This window comes from Pelobates fuscus, chromosome 6 (genome assembly GCF_036172605.1).
Source record: "Pelobates fuscus isolate aPelFus1 chromosome 6, aPelFus1.pri, whole genome shotgun sequence".
Classification (NCBI taxonomy): domain Eukaryota; kingdom Metazoa; phylum Chordata; class Amphibia; order Anura; family Pelobatidae; genus Pelobates; species Pelobates fuscus.
The window spans coordinates 212,787,855-212,804,832 of NC_086322.1; positions in this window are offsets into that span (position 1 = coordinate 212,787,855).

A 16,978-nucleotide genomic window follows, 5' to 3' on the forward strand; every position below is an offset into this window, starting at 1 on the left:
GTGTGTGTGGGGGAGGGTGCGTGTTGTATGTGTAAATGAGGGGTGCTGTGTGTGTGTGGGGGGGGGGGGGGGGGCTGCTGTGTGTGTGTGTGTGGGGGGTGCTGTGTGTGTGGGGGGTGCTGTGTGTGGGGGGGTGCTGTGTGTGTGTGGGGGGGGGTGCTGTGTGTGTGTGGGGGGGTGCTGTGTGTGTGTGGGGGGTGCTGTGTGTGGGGGGGGTGCTGTGTGTGGGGGGAGTGCTGGGTGTTTGGGGGGGTGCTGTGTGTTTGGGGGGGTGAGGTGTGTTGAAAGGGGGGTGCTGTGTGTTTGGGGGGGTGCTGTGTGTGTGTTTGGGGGGGTGCTGTGTGTGTGTGGGATGGGTGCTGTATGTGTGTGAGAGGGGTGCTGTATGTGGGGGTAAGGGGTACTGTGTGGGGGGGTAGGGGTACTGTGTGTGGGGGAGTAGGGGTACTGTGTGTGGGGGAGTAGGGGTACTGCTGGGGGGTAGGGGTACTTCTGGGGGGTAGGGGTGCTGCTGGGGGGGTGGGGTGCTGCTGGGGGGGGTGGGGTGGGGTGGTGCTGTGGTGGGTAGGGGTGGTGCTGTGGTGGGTAGGGGTGGTGCTGGGGGGGTGGGGGGGGTGCTGGGGGGTAGGGTGCTGCTGGGGGGGTGGGGTGGTGCTGGGGGGGTACGGTGCTGCTGGGGGGTTGGGGTGGTGCTGGGGGGTAGGGTGGTGCTGGGGGGTGGGGTGGTGCTGGGGGGTAGGGTGCTGTGGTGGGTAGGGGTGGTGCTGGGGGGTAGGGTGCTGTGGTGGGTAGGGGTGGTGCTGTGGTGGGTAGGGTGCTGGGGGGGTAGGGTGCTGCTGTGGGGGGTAGGGGTGGCGCTGGGGGGGTAGGGTGGTGCTGTGGGGGGTAGGGGTGGTGCTGTGGTGTGTAGGATGCTGGGGGGGTAGGGTGCTGCTGGGGGGTGGGTAGGGTGCTGTGGGGGGTAGGGTGGTGCTGTGGTGGGTAGGGGTGGTGCTGGGGGAGTAGGGTGCTGCTGGGGGTGGGGTGGGGTGTTGCTGTGATGGGTAGGGGTGGTGCTGTGGTGGGTAGGGGTGGTGCTGTGGTGGGTAGGGGTGGTGCTGGGGGGGTGGGGTGGTGCTGGGGGGGTACGGTGCTGCTGGGGGGGTGGGGTGGTGCTGGGGGTAGGGTGGTGCTGGGGGGTGGGGTGGTGCTGGGGGGGGGTAGGGTGCTGTGGTAGGTAGGGGTGGTGCTGGGGGGGGTAGGGTGCTGTGGTGGGTAGGGGTGGTGCTGGGGGGGTAAGGTGGTGCTGGGGGGGTAGGGGTGGTGCTGGGGGGGTAGGGGTGGTGCTGTGGGGGGTAGGGGTGGTGCTGTGGGGGGTAGGGGTGGTGCTGTGGGGGGTAGGGGTGGTGCTGTGGTGGGTAGGGTGCTGGGGGGGTAGGGTGCTGCTGTGGGGGGTAGGGGTGGCGCTGGGGGGGTAGGGTGGTGCTGTGGGGGTAGGGGTGGTGCTGTGGTGGGTAGGGTGCTGGGGGGTAGGGTGCTGCTGGGGGGGTGGGTAGGGTGCTGTGGTGGGTAGGGTGCTGTGGGGGGTAGGGGTGGTGCTGTGGTGGGTAGGGGTGGTGCTGGGGGGGTAGGGTGCTGCTGGGGGGGTAGGGTGGTGCTGCTGGGGGGTAGGGGTGGTGCTGTAGGGGTGGTGCTGTGGTGGGTAGGGTGCTGTGGTGGGTAGGGGTGGTGCTGGGGGGGTAGGGTGGTGCTGGGGGGGTAGGGTGCTGCTGGGGGGGTGGGGTGGTGCTGTGGGGGGTAGGGGTGGTGCTGTGGTGAGTAGGGTGCTGTGGTGGGTAGGGGTGGTGCTGGGGGGTGGGGTGCTGCAGGGGGGGTAAGGGTACTTCTGGGGGGGTAGGGGTGGTGCTGTGGTGGGTAGGGTGCTGTGGTGGGTAGGGGTGGTGCTGGGGGGGTAGGGGTGGTGTGTTAGTATCCCACCCCCCTCCTTCTTACCTTCAATGAAGTGTGGGGGGGGGACACAGCCATCCCTGGTGGTCCGGTGGTGGTAAGTACTGCAGGGGGAGGGATCTGTGTAGCAGCTCCCCCTGTCCTCCCGCGCGATGCTGTGTGGAGCGTTGCCATGGTAACGCTCGGCAACGCTCCACACAGCATCGCGCGGGAGGACAGGGGGAGCTGCTACACAGATCCCTCCCCCTGCCTCCCGACCCGGAAGCAGAATAGGCGCCTGCCGTTTCGGGCAGGCAGGCGCCTATTCTGCAGTGATGGCGGACCTGTGGCCGCGTGCCCACAGAGAGGGCTTGGCGTGCCACCTGTGGCACGCGTGCCATAGGTTCGCCATCACTGCCCTAGGGTGTCTACTTTTCAAAAATATATGGTTTGATGGGGGTAAATTACTGGCTTCAACAATTGTTGCATGATGACCAGCTGTAAAAATTCAAAGTTGGTAAACTGAAATGTGCACCCTCCAAATTAGAGATAAATGTTCAGAACCAAAACAAAACCTATAATGTGTGTGTTGCACCGTGATTTAAGGGTTTTTCTTTATGTACATATTATATATTATTTTTTAAAAGACAGAAAGGGCTTTCACTTAAAATTTATATATGTATACCCCAAACAACATTACGTGTGAATATAATGTTAAAAATGTGCAACAAAAAAAATGGAGCTCAAAATAGATTCACATATCAGTCATGCTTGTTTAATGCCTAATAAATATGTCTAGGATCTAAATAAAATTTTGGTAGTTAATGTTAATCCCACACCTACCCCTACACCAGTGGCGTACATACCGCGGTCGCAGGGGTCGCAGCTGCGACCAGGCCTGTCACTCCAGGGGGCCCGGACGCCCTGCGGACGCCTGCGACCGGGTATCAGCTGCCACGTTTTGCGGCCCCGGCCCACGCAGCAAACCATCTTTGGTTGGGGTTATCATGGGGCCCGGTCAGCGCTGGGCGCTTTAACAGCGCGGCTGGGCACCCTGTGATGACTCCCTGGTCACTCCTCCCAGCTATCAGAGCCCGCGCAGGAGGAAGGTGGAGGGAGTCAGAGTGAGAACTCTGACTTCCATCAGGCTTGGCCCCCACTGGACCCCAGGGAAAGTCACAAAATGTAGGAACCAGGAAACCAGGTATATGTATGTGTCTGTGTTTGTGTCTCTGTATGTGTGTGTCTGTGTCTTTGTATGCATGTGTCTGTGTGTATCTGTATGTGTGTGTTTGTCTGTGTCTCTGTACAGGGAGTGCAGAATTATTAGGCAAATTAGTATTTTGACCACATCATCCTCTTTATGCATGTTGTCTTACTCCAAGCTGTATAGGCTCGAAAGCCTACTACCAATTAAGCATATTAGGTGATGTGCATCTCTGTAATGAGAAGGGGTGTGGTCTAATGACATCAACACCCTATATCAGGTGTGCATAATTATTAGGCAACTTCCTTTCCTTTGGCAAAATGGGTCAAAAGATGGACTTGACAGGCTCAGAAAAGTCAAAAATAGTGAGATATCTTGCAGAGGGATGCAGCACTCTTAAAATTGCAAAGCTTCTGAAACGTGATCATCGAACAATCAAGCGTTTCATTCAAAATAGTCAACAGGGTCTCAAGAAGCGTGTGGAAAAATCAAGGCGCAAAATAACTGCCCATGAACTGAGAAAAGTCAAGCGTGCAGCTGCCAAGATGCCACTTGCCACCAGTTTGGCCATATTTCAGAGCTTCAACATCACTGGAGTGCCCAAAAGCACAAGGTGTGCAATACTCAGAGACATGGCCAAGGTAAGAAAGGCTGAAAGACGACCACCACTGAACAAGACACACAAGCTGAAACGTCAAGACTGGGCCAAGAAATATCTCAAGACTGATTTTTCTAAGGTTTTATGGACTGATGAAATGAGACTGAGTCTTGATGGGCCAGATGGATGGGCCCATGGCTGGATTGGTAAAGGGCAGAGAGCTCCAGTCCGACTCAGACGCCAGCAAGGTGGAGGTGGAGTACTGGTTTGGGCTGGTATCATCAAAGATGAGCTTGTGGGGCCTTTTCGGGTTGAGGATGGAGTCAAGCTCAACTCCCAGTCCTACTGCCAGTTTCTGGAAGACACCTTCTTCAAGCAGTGGTACAGGAAGAAGTCTGCATCCTTCAAGAAAAACATGATTTTCATGCAGGACAATGCTCCATCACACGCGTCCAAGTACTCCACAGCATGGCTGGCAAGAAAGGGTATAAAAGAAGAAAATCTAATGACATGGCCCCTGATCTGAACCCCATTGAGAACCTGTGGTCCATCATCAAATGTGAGATTTACAAGGAGGGAAAACAGTACACCTCTCTGAACAGTGTCTGGGAGGCTGTGGTTGCTGTTGCACGCAATGTTGATGGTGAACAGATCAAAACACTGACAGAATCCATGGATGGCAGTCTTTTGAGTGTCTTTGCAAAGAAAGGTGGCTATATTGGTCACTGATTTGTTTTTGTTTTGTTTTTGAATGTCAGAAATGTATATTTGTGAATGTTGAGATGTTATATTGGTTTCACTGGTAAAAATAAATAATTGAAATGGGTATATATTTGTTTTTTGTTAAGTTGCCTAATAATTATGCACAGTAATAGTCACCTGCACACACAGATATCCCCCTAAAATAGCTAAAACTAAAAACAAACTAAAAACTACTTCCAAAAATATTCAGCTTTGATATTAATGAGTTTTTTGGCTTCATTGAGAACATGGTTGTTGTTCAATAATAAAATTAATCCTCAAAAATGCAACTTGCCTAATAATTCTGCACTCCCTGTATGTGTGTGTGTCTCTGTATGTGTGTGTCTCTGTGTCTCTGTATGTGCGTGTGTCTCTGTATGTGTTTCTGTCTCTGTATGTATGTGTGTGTCTCTCTGTCTCTGTATGTGTGTCTATGTCTGTGTCTCTATATGTATGTGTGTTTGTCTGTGTATGTATGTGTCTGTATGTGTGTATGTGTGTGTGTGTCTGTGTGTATGTGTGTGTGTCTGTATGTATGTATGTGTGTGTCTGTATGTGTGTATGTATGTGTCTGTCGGGGGTGTGTGTCTGTCTGTGTATATGTGCTTGTGTGTGTGTGTCTGTATGTATGTCTCAGGGGGGGGCCCACGGATCGGGGGAGAGAGGGGAGGGACGGGCCACTGCCCTACACTAACACTATACTAACCATATCCCTTACCCAATGCTTATGTTCAATATAACCTTACCTACCCTGATCTCATCCTTAACCACAACCCTACACTATTCCCTAACAGTAAAACAGAATTAACCCAAACCCAACATTAACCCTTACCTTACCCTAAATTAAGACTAACTCTAACCCTACTCTACCATTATCCCTAAGTCTTATCCTGACCCCACCACTAATCCCAAACCTAACCCTTAGGCAACCTCTACAAATATAAATTATAACATTAGAAAATGGGTTTCCTAGGTAAAACATTAGATAGTGGTTAGTTACTACCATCTACTGGCTGTTTTAATCTGGCACAGCCCAGCACTGATAACAGACAGTTAGGGACAGGGAGACCCTTCTAGTGTCTATTCAGACCCTCGTGGGTCTCCCTTAACAAGCCTACAGTCCAGAAACATATAGGCTAAGCGCGATTGCTCACTCAGGGTGCTATTAATGAATTAAAGGACTCTGTGGAGCACTGATATCCAGCGCTGCATACAGATCAACTGTACATCAAGGGCCAGCTGACAGAGGGGAGTCCCAGGTACCCACTGATACCTGTGTCTCCTGGTGTGATCAGGGATTTAACCCTATTCACCTCGTGATCAAGTTATAGGCATTTAAATGCCTATTTAAAGAGCTGCTTGATAGGCTGCATGCAGCTCATCAATCACTAAAAATGGCCCCAGCTGACAACGCAGAGCCACATGTATCAATTGATACCTGGGGCTCCCTGGAGGGAGTTGCTTATACAAAAACTGCAGGGTGTTCTAATCCTAAAAACATTAAAGCCCACTCTGTGTAACTGTGTGTGTGTGTGACTGTCTTAATTTAGAGGGGCAAAGGTTTAAAAATAATATCAGGAAGCAGGGGCGGACTGAGAACCCTCAGGGCCCCCAGGCAAAATAAATCAAGGGCCCCCTTACAGGCCCCACCCATACTCTGCAGCAAGCGCCACCCATGTCCCGCCTCCATGCACCGCCTCCAGCCACACCCTACACAATCTTTAGACACAAGGAACAAAAGTGCAATAATCCCTTCAAGGCCCCAGTAGAGACTACAATTGAGGGCTAATGGGCCATGGAGGGGGGTCTTTCTAGCAGAGGCTATCTCAGTGTCCTTTAGAGAGTGTGTTAGAAAGAATCCCCTCCAGGCCCTATTAGAGACTACAATGGAGTCTAATAGGCTTGGAAGGGGGTCTTTCTAACAGAGGCCATCTCAGTGTCCCTGCGGGAAACAGTCACCTCCAGGCCCCAGTAGGGACTACAATTGAGGGCTAATGGGCCATGGAGGGGGGGAGCATTCTAGCAGAGGCTATCTCAGTGTCCTTTAGAGAGTGTGTTAGAAAGAATTTCCTCCAGGTCCCATTTGAGACTACAATGGAGTCTAATGGGGCCTGGAGGGGGGTCTCTCCAACACTCTGGTTCCTATTCACAATATAGCAACACAACATAGCTCGCTGATACCTAGGCCAAGCTGTGGGCTGGCTGGCTGGCCGGCCTGTGGGCTGGCTGGCTTGCTAGCTACTGGGGCACTCATAGATTATTTAAAGAAATAATCCATGCACAATAACCACTACTGCTCTGTGTAGTCGTTATGGTGCCAGGAGGGCCGGGCCCCCCTCCCAGAGTAAGTAGTCAAACCGTTTAAGAACAGTTTGACAACTTATCTGGGGTCTGCTGGGATATGAGGCTGTAGTAGGGTATATGAGCAGTGGTGCAATGTGTAAGGGGTGCAGTGTGTGTGAAAGGTTCAGTGTGTGTGAGGGGGTGTAGTGTGTGAATGTGTAGGGTGTGTGGGGCAATGTGTGTACGAGGGGGCTGTGTATGTGTGTGGCAATGTTAGTATGGGGGGCTGTGTGTGTATGGGTGGGCAGTGTATGTGTGTGTGAGGCAATGTGTGTAAATGTGTATGGTGTGTGGGGGCAGTGTGTGTGTATGGGGGGCAGTGTGTGAATGTGTATGGTGTGTGGGGGCAGTGTGTTTATGGGGCTAGAGTTCACTCTCACCACTGCGACCACCAGGAATACCTGGTGGTCACAGTGTTGAGAGTGAACTGTAGCCCGTAGCTCCAGGGCTAGAGTTTACTCTCGCAAGAGCCGTAACGTTGCCGTGGTAACCGCGGCAACGATCTGTGCTCGCGCAAGAAGGACCCAGAGGAGCTGCAGGCTGAGCTCCCGGGTCCTCTCTTCCTCCCTCCCCTGCCGGCTGCCCGCACGGTGCCTGCGGACAGGGGAGGGGGCAATTGCCCTCCTCTTACTCCCCCTCTTCTTACCCCCCTCCCCCTCTTCTTACTCCCGCCTCCCCCTCGTCTTACTCCCCCTTCTTACTCTCACCCTCTTCTTACTCCCCCCTCCCCCTCTTCTTACTCCCACCTCTTCTTACTCCTCCCTCTTCTTATCCCCTCCCCCCTCTTCTTACCACCCTTCCTCTTTTTACTCCCCCTTCCCCTCTTCTTACCCCCTTCTTACTCCCCCCTCTCTTCTTACTCTCCCCTCTTCTTACCCCCCTCCCTCTCTTCTTACTCCCCCCTCTTATTACCCCCCTCCCCTTCTTCTTACTCTTCCCTCCCCCTCTTCTTACTCCCCCCTCCCCTCTTCTTACTCCCCCCTCCCCCTCTTCTTACCCCTTCTTACTCCCCCCCTCCCTTCTTACTCCCACCCTCCTCTCTTCTTATCCCCTCTCTCTCTTCTTACTCCCCTTCCCCCTCTTTTTACCACCCCCCTCCCTCTCTTCTTACCCCCCTCCTCTTACCCCCTCCCTCTCTCTTCTTACCCCCACCCTCTTCTTACCCCCCTCCCTCTCTCTTCTTACCCCCTCCCTCTCTCTTCTTACTCCCCTCCCTCTCTTTTTACCCCATCCTCTCTCTTTTTACCCCCCTCCCTCTCTCTTTTTACCCCCCTCCCTCTCTCTTTTTACCCCCTCTCTTTTACCCCCTCTCTTTTTACCACCCCCTCCCTCTCTCTTTTTACCCCCCTCTCTCTCTTTTAACCCCCTCTCTCTTTTAACCCCCCTCTCTCTTTTAAACCCCCCTCCCTCTTTTAACCCCCCTCCCTCACTCTTTTAACCCCCCCTCTTTTAACCCCCCCTCTCTCTTTTAACCCCCTCTCTTTTAACCCCCCTCTTTCTTTTAACCCCCTATCTTTTAACCCCCCCTCTCTTTTAACCCCCCCTCCCTCTCTCTTTTAACCCCCCCTCTCTCTTTTAACCCCCCTCCCTCTCTCTTTTACCCCCCCTCTCTTTTAACCCCCCTCTCTTTTAACCCCCCTCTCTTTTAACCCCCTTTCTCTTTTAACCCCCCTCTCTTTTAACCCCCTATCTTTTAACCCCCCCTCTCTTTTAACCCCCCCCTCTCTTTTAACCCCCCTCCCTCTCTCTTTTAACCCCCCCTCTCTTTTAACCCCCCTCTATTTTAACCCCCCCTCTATTTTAACCCCCCCTCTCTTTTAACCCCCTCTCTCTTTTAACCCCCCCTCTCTTTTAACCCCCCACCCCTCCCTCTCTCTTTTAACCCCCCCCCCCCCCTGTAGCGTGGCCGAGCTGCACTGACCGGCCGGAGTGATAAGAAGGTGCACACTGAGTGTGCACCTTCCTGTCAGTCCAGCCGGGTACAGGAAACAGAAACTCCTGTTCCGCGCGGAACAGGAGTTTCTGTTTCCTGTACCCGGACGGACTGACAGGAAGGTGCACAGTGTTTGTGCACCTTCCTATCACTCCGGCCGGGCACCGCGGACCGGAGTGCAGCTCGGTCACGCTACAGGGGAGGTGAGAAGCTGCAGCCGCCTGAGGCTCTTAAGAGAGCGCTCAGGCGGCTGCAGCATTTAAAGGGGCGGCCGGGCCCCCTGATGGCGGGCCCCCCTCCCGGCAGGGCCCTCAGACCATGTCCGAAGTGCCCGACCGGTCAGTCCGCCCCTGTCAGGAAGTATTACTTTACTGAGAGGGTAGTGGATGCATGGAATAGCCTTCCAGCTGAAATGGTAGGGTTAACACAGTAAAGGAGTTTAAGCATACGTGGGATAGGCATAAGGCTATTCTAACTATAAGATAAGGGACTAATGAAAGTATTTAGAAAATTGGGCAGACTAGATGGGCCGAATGGTTCTTATTCTATGTTTCTATGACTGACTGTCTGTAACTGTGTGTGACTGTCTGCCTGTGACTGTGTATGTAACTGTTTGCCTGTAACTGTGTGTTACTGTCTGCCTGTAATTATGTGTGTGTGTGTCTGTCTGTAACTGTGTGTGACTGTCTGCCTGTGACTGTGTAAGTGTCTGCCTTTAACTGTGTGTGTGTGTGTGACTGTCTGCCTGTGATTATGTCTGTGTGTGTGTGTCTGTCTGTCTGTCTGTTACTGTGTGTGACTGTATGCCTGTAATTGTGTGTGTGTGCCTCTGACTCTGTGTGTGTGACTGTGTGTGTGTGTGTGTGCGCCTGTAGCTGTGTGTGTAACTGTGTATGTGACTGTCTGCCTGAAACTGTGTGTGTGTGTGACTGTCTGTAACTGTGTGCACATGACAGCCTGTCTGTGACAATGTGTGAATTTCTGCCTGTCTCTCTGTGTGTGTGTGTGACTGTGTATGTGACAGTCTGCCTGAAAGAGAGAGTGGGGGTGTGTGTGTGTCTGTCTGCCTTTGATCGTGTGCGTGACTTCCTGTAACTGTGTGTATGACTGACTGTGTATGTGACTGTCTGCCTGTAACTGTGTGTGTGACTGTCTTTGACTGTCTGCCTTTGACTGTATATGGCTCTATGTGTGCGATTTAAAAACTATAAAAGTGTGCGAGTGGCTGTGCACCTGGGACTATGTGCATATGGCTATATTTAAAAGTATATGTGTATAATTGTGTGCATCTGACTGTATGTCTGACTGTGGGGCTGTGTGCATGTAGCACTGAAAAAATACACACCAGTATTCACACATGGGCCTACATGCATTTTTAAAAATCTGAATTAAATGCCCCTATACAAGCACTACATCCTTATACATACACCATACATGGATGAATGGGTGTGACCAGGGAGGGGCGCTGTGATAATTTTTTGCACAGGGCGCCTCAGGCTGGCCTTGCACAAGACAGGGTGCTCTCATGCAATGGTGCATGGGGGATCCAATTCAGATGCTTCTCAATAAAAAGAGAAAGTATCTTTCTAAAAAAAAGGGGAGGGCTTGCTAACGCTGCAATTCATAAGATCTACAGCCTGTGAAAGGTCTTTAAGATATACCCCCAATTAATACATTAAAAATTAATTGCATTCATTGGGGGTATATCTACCAAACAGTGATTTTAGTTTTGCCCATTTGGGCAATGCAGTGTTCCTTTAAGTCATCCTCAAGTAGCTGCCAGTATGACAGCCACTAGGGGCGCTTTTGCTGCACTGATCTAGAAAAAATGGTCACAAGATGTGGAAACCCCATAGATAATCATTGATTCAATGCTTTCCTCTGGGAAAGTTTGAAAGGCCATGCGGCACTCGCCATGCATGCAGTTACACAATGCTTCTATTTTTAATTATTAGAAGGATGGAGCCGCGACCTCTCTCCTTGTTACTATTACAAAGAAATGACTTGCATGCAGGGCCGGCGCGTCCATAAGGCGGCACAGGCGGCCGCCTTAGGGCGCACCGGCTCTGGGGGCGCAAAATTCCAGTGACCGGCAGGAGGGAAGTGCTCCCTCCTGCCTGGTCACCTCCTGGATCCCCGGAGCTGCTGGGAGGCGTGCGGCTGACTGGATTAGGAGGCGGCGAGGGAGCTCTCTGATCTCTCTGACCGGCTCCCTCGCGCGCCTTTTGCTGATGCCGCGGGAGCCGGAATATGACGTCATATTCCGGCTCCCGCGGCATCAGAAAACCGCCTGCGAGGGAGCCGGTCAGAGAGATCAGAGAGCTCCCTCGCCGCCTCCTAATCCAGTCAGCCGCACGCCTCCCAGCAGCCCCACTGGACCACCAATGAAAGACCCACGCCAGCACTCCAGGTAGGGAGGCTGGGTGGGAAATTTAAATTTAATTTATTGTTAATTACTTTATTAATTACTGTGTGTGTGCATGTGAGTGTGAGTGTGTATGTGTGTGAGTGAGTGTGTGTGTGTCTGTCAGTGTGTGTGTCTGTCAGTGTGTGTGTAAGTGTGTCTATGAGTTTGTGTGTGAGTGAGTGTGTCTGTCGGTGTGTGTGAGTGTGTATGTCAGTGTGTATGTGTGTCTGTGAGTTTGTGTGTGTCTGTCAGTGTGTGTGTGTGTGTGTGTGTGTGTGTGTGAGTGAGAGTGTGTGTGTGTCTGTCAGTGTGTGTGTGTCAGTGTGTGTGTAAGTGTGTCTATGAGTTTGTGTGTGAGTGAGTGTGTCTGTCGGTGTGTGTGAGCATGTCAGTGTGTGTGTGCGCATGTGAGTATGTGTGTCTGTCAGTGTGTGTGTGTTCGAGTATGTGTCTGTGAGTTTGTGTGTGTGTGTGAGTATGTATTTTTCTGCATGCCTGTCTGTATGTATGTATCTGTATGACGGTATGCCTCTGTATGTATGTATGTGTCCGTATGCCTGTATGTCTTGTACGTATGTTTCTGTATGTCTCTGTATGCATGTATGTAACTGGATGTATGTTTGTCTCTGAATGTCTGTATATATGTCTCTGTATGCATGTATGTAACTGTATGCCTTTATGTCTCTGTATGTGTGTGTCTGTGTGTCTCTGTATGCCTGTATGTCTTTGTATGCATGTTTCTGTATGTATGTATGCGTCTGTATGACGGTATGCCTCTGTATGTATGTATGTGTCTGTATGACGGTATGCCTCTGTATGTATGTATGTGTCTGTATGCCTGTCTATATGTATGTGTCTGTATGACGTTATGTCTCTGTATGCATGCATGTATCTGTATGTGTGTGTTATGGTACTTTTTAGCAGTAAACCAAAATGTTTAAATGTCTATCTGTTCCTGTCCAAATTAAAGAAAATTGAATTGCGTATATACGCTGAAGTAATTCAGTCTGACACACGGAGTTCAGGTTAAAATAACTTCGAGAAAATTTATTGGCAAGTGAAGCAAGAACGGGCTCGCAGGCCCTTTTAAGAGGCATTTTGCGTCATCATTGATCATCAAGATATCAGTAAATAAACATCATTAATTGGATTAATTGTTAAGTGTCTGGGTTAGTGCCCACCTATCAATATAATTAATTGGCTCAAAAACTAAGTGGTTAGCTAAGTGTCCACCCACCGAGAGGTGGTATTGTTTTGGACACGGGTGGGGACAAGGGGCTCAAGCGCCATTTCCCTTAGCATGAGGCTTAATCGGTGGAAAGGGGGGCTTGAGCGTCATTTTACACGGTCAGTGATGTCAGGTCTTGTGGTCAGGTGCAAGGTCTCTTATGAATAGGTCTCTTATTTCATTACTACAGTGTTCTCATGGCCTTCAATTTATACTATGTTGCGAGTTAGGGGAAATTCAGCAATTCCTGAGTTAGTCATGTCTTTATAGAAAATACAGTCTTTGTCCATTGTGTTAGATGTGCTGGGAAATTCTGTCATGTAATGTAGTTTTAAAATGGAGAAGTCAGGTCATGAGGACAAAATGGAGGATTTGTGTCAGTATGGGATTAAAATGGAGTTAGTGCAATAATTCAATACAGGTTCAATAAATTTTTTTTAATAATTCTACATCAGTCCCCCCTATGAAATGTTAGATTCTAAGAGATAAAACTTTATTTGTTAATACCAGAAGACGTGTTAGCCCAAAGGCACAGAAACCCCGTGGCCGCTAGCTAGGTGTTAATGCAAAGTGCAAGTCTGTCCCTAAATCTGACCCTAATAGGCTAACTCATCGTCAGTATGGCCCTCGAACACTTCACTCCCATGGGTGGCCCATGGTGGCTTGCCCACCACTTCTCCACACGGGGTCTTTACCATTCACTGACAGATGCTGTCCCTAAGCTGGTCCCTTCCTAGAATTCTCGCACTTTATCAACAAAAGGGATAGTTTGCAGCGGTAAACAGGGTGAGTTGAGATCCTGGAAATCTTGGTCATCAACTTCGAGATGTGTGAAAGTGGGTGCCGCTTGGTCAACAGTCTTCATGAGGGATTTCCTCAGACAAGGGAGGACACAACAAGAGAGAAGAGCAAAGATAAAAAGAAAAATTAGTATTGCCATACCAATATGCATTAAAGCCTTTTGCCATCCTGTCATCCAACCAAACTGTCACGTTTAAACATTTGTTATGAAGGAACACAACTGCAGACTTTTTATAGTTTCTTATAGTTTGAATATTTATTATAAAAAGTAGAAGATATTGTGACGTTAAGTCCAATTTACAGGTACTGTAGCTTTAATTAGTAAACGATAACTGAAGTCCACAATTACAGGCACTGTAGCTTTAAGTAGTAAATGATAACTGAAGTCCACAATTACAGGCACTGTAGCTTTAAGTAGTAAACGATAACTGAAGTCCACAATTACAGGCACTGTAGCTTTAAGTAGTAAACGATAACTGAAGTCCACAATTACAGGCACTGTAGCTTTAAGTAGTAAACGATAACTGAAGTCCACAATTACAGGCACTGTAGCTTTAAGTAGTAAACGGTAGTAATTAGCAGACACTGAATCAGAAAGAGTCTCTTAGTAGTATTAACGAATTAGGTGATAAGAAGTTACAATAGCTGTTCCATAGCATTTAACTGAAGCAAGACAGATGCAGCTAACTTGTATAGTGAATGAGTTAAAGATAGCTGTAACTGGGTTGTTTTATAGAAGTACTTTGGTTACAGGAAATAACGGCTTTGAGATGTAACGCTTATCACAGAGGTTTTACTTAGCTTCCGGCACATAGAACACTGGTTCCCGAGATCTCCTCAGAGGCGGTTATCATAAGTGAAGAGAGTTCAGCTTTAGTCGTGGATGAGGAGAGGTGAAGGGAACTTGAAGTGTCTTCCAGTCCGGTCCAGTAACAGATGGCTTTCACAACGAAGTTGTAGCCGGTTCGTGAGTACGGAACGTAGTTCAATAATCCAGCGTCGATCAGCTGGTGCGGTCGGATTAAATAAGGAGACCGTGTCATAAAGGGGTGTGGCTAGGCTCCGTGGAACCAGGAAGTAAGAGGATACCATAGTTAAGGCATGACACAAACCATCTTTCCCAGGGATCTTTTATCCCAGAATTCCTTTTTAACTCTTCAGAGAGTTCATTTAATTTTTCTATGGCTAATGTAACTTTACCATTAGGGCCTGTGTTTTCTGGGATGTAGGTACAACATGTCATGGTGTCGGGCAAAATTTTACATACTCCTCCTTTTTCAGCTAGAATCATGTCTAAGGCCATTCTATTCTGGAAGGCCATTTGGGATGTGGCCTGCAACTGTTCGGCTAATCCCTGGAGGGCATCTCTGGTATAATTAACAAAACGCTGTTGGTTATAATAAATGTAATTTATCCAATTTAAATTCTTGTTTGCGGTTACTATGGTAAAAAGTGATTCAAATCCTGCAGCAACTTCATCTCTTGCTTTAAATTCATTGGGCACCCCCCTAGGCACCCCAACGGCATCAATATAAACGTGAGGATCAAAACTTCCTTTCACTGGGGCTTCGCGCTTAACCTTAGTGTGACTGGACTCATGGGTGTTGAGGTGTGTGTCAGAGATAATGTGTATGGGCATAATGGCTTTAGCCAAAGTACACTCCCCCCACCACTCTTTGTCCATTCTGGATCTTAGCTGTAAATCCCCACACAACCAGTAAATATCCCCTAATGACCTAGTATGAAACTGCAACAAGTTCATGGAGACATTTCTGTAGGTAGCACAATACCCCTTAGAGAAGTTACCCAAGAATTTACCAATTCCATCATAATTAGCATAACAAGTGTAATTACCTTTATATACTGTAATACCATCTGGGGGTTTGACATCCTTGGTTAGAAGAGGATACTCTACTGTCCATGCTTTACATATGGACCTGTTGAAATCGTAGTGATAGGCAAAAAGACTCAAAACACATTCTTCTATATCTACTGGCAGGGTTAAAGGCACAGTGCCCAGATGAGGCCGGGCACCGCCACACACATAACATGCGGTCTTGTTATGCTTATTAGCATTATATTTCATCCATTCTAACCATAGGTTAACATCATTAAAACCTGTTTCAGCGGCCATGGTATCTTCAAAGGTGGGGTTAGCAATGGCCATCATGTCTTGAAAGGTCTGGATGTGTGGTTTTAATGGGTTAGGGACCATATGGGTGGCCCCTTGCCACTCAGAAGAGTTGCACATATCTTTGAGGTAGAAATGCCCTAACTTGTGGTAGGAACCCTTTTTCCAATACATTCCCATTACATATTGGTCTGCATCTGTTGGACTTGGATGCTCAATATTAAGGATTCATTTCATTGGTGTACCCCCCCCCCCCCCCCCCCAGGCTTTCTCAAAGTCATTCTCTGGAGAAGGGATCTACCATGATCATCTACTTTAGATAAGGCACTTTTTGGTTTGTAACCCCAGGCAGGCCCGGCATTCCATCCCGCCGCCCCCCAATGGTCACAATTGTGCCCCCATTGTTTGTCAACTACACAAACATATGGGTCTTTTGCATGAGGGATATCTCTATAGATATTCTGAATTTGTGATGTAGGGAATGGGCATTCTACGATGTCACAATAATCAAAGGTATAAGTAGCCACGTGGGTACATGATGAATTATACCAGAAGGTGTACCCACTAACATCTTTGGTGATGGCTACTTGCTGGGCCTTAATTGAACTAATTAAGGAGATGATGTACCAGAGGTACATGCTTGTGCGGTATCTGCTTCCTCTGGGGCAGGAGACTTCTTGCAGTGGGAAGCGTGGATCCAATGTGGCCTGCCGGCCAATTTGACGGAGGTTGCGGTGATCAGGAGAACTTGGAATGGACCGTCAAATCTTGGTTCCAGGGTATTTTTCCGCACAAATTTCTTAACCAGAACCCAATCTCCGGGAAGCAGGTTGTGGGTACCTGTATCCAAATCGGGATCTGGAATTGAAGAGAAAACTTGGGCATGTATTTTGTTTAAGGCACTTGCAAGTTCAGTTACATAGTCTACTAAAACATCTGATTGAAGCTGTAACTGTTGCGGATAATAACAACCTAGTCTGGGTGCTGTCCCAAATAGAATCTCATATGGGGATAATGAGTGCTTCCCTCTAGGTGTGTGCCTAACGCTGAATAAAGCTATTGACAGGCTTTCTGGCCAGGGCATCTTTGTTTCTTGTGACATTTTTAACATTCTGGCTTTTAAAGTGCCGTTCATGCGCTCTAATTTACCACTACTTTGTGGGTGGTAAGGGGTGTGAAAGGCTAGGGTCACCCCCAGAGCAGTCCAAATTTCTTTAGTCACTGTTGCTGTAAAGGCTGGGCCCTGATCACTTTCAATGACTTCTGGAAGTCCAAATCTACATACAATATCTGTAAGTAGGCGTCTTGCGGTTGTTTTTGCAGTGATATTGGCCACTGGGTAGGCTTCTGGCCAGCCTGAGAACATGTCCACTATTACTAGTGCATATTCATGAGGCCCACTCTTGGGCATTTGGATATGGTCAATTTGAATTCTCTGGAATGGGTACATGGGTTTTGCCAGGTGTTTTGAAGGCACTTTGGTTGGTTTTCCTGGATTACATTTTGCACAAATGACACAGGCCCAGCAGAAGCTGTTGATCAATGTTGTGATTCCAGGTGCTTCATAATACTTTTGTATGAGGGCGGCCATCAAGTCTTTTGACAGGTGTGCAGGCCCATGTGCCCATTGGACAACTGCTGGATATAAATTTTTTGGAAGGCAGAATTTAAAGTTGTTGTAATA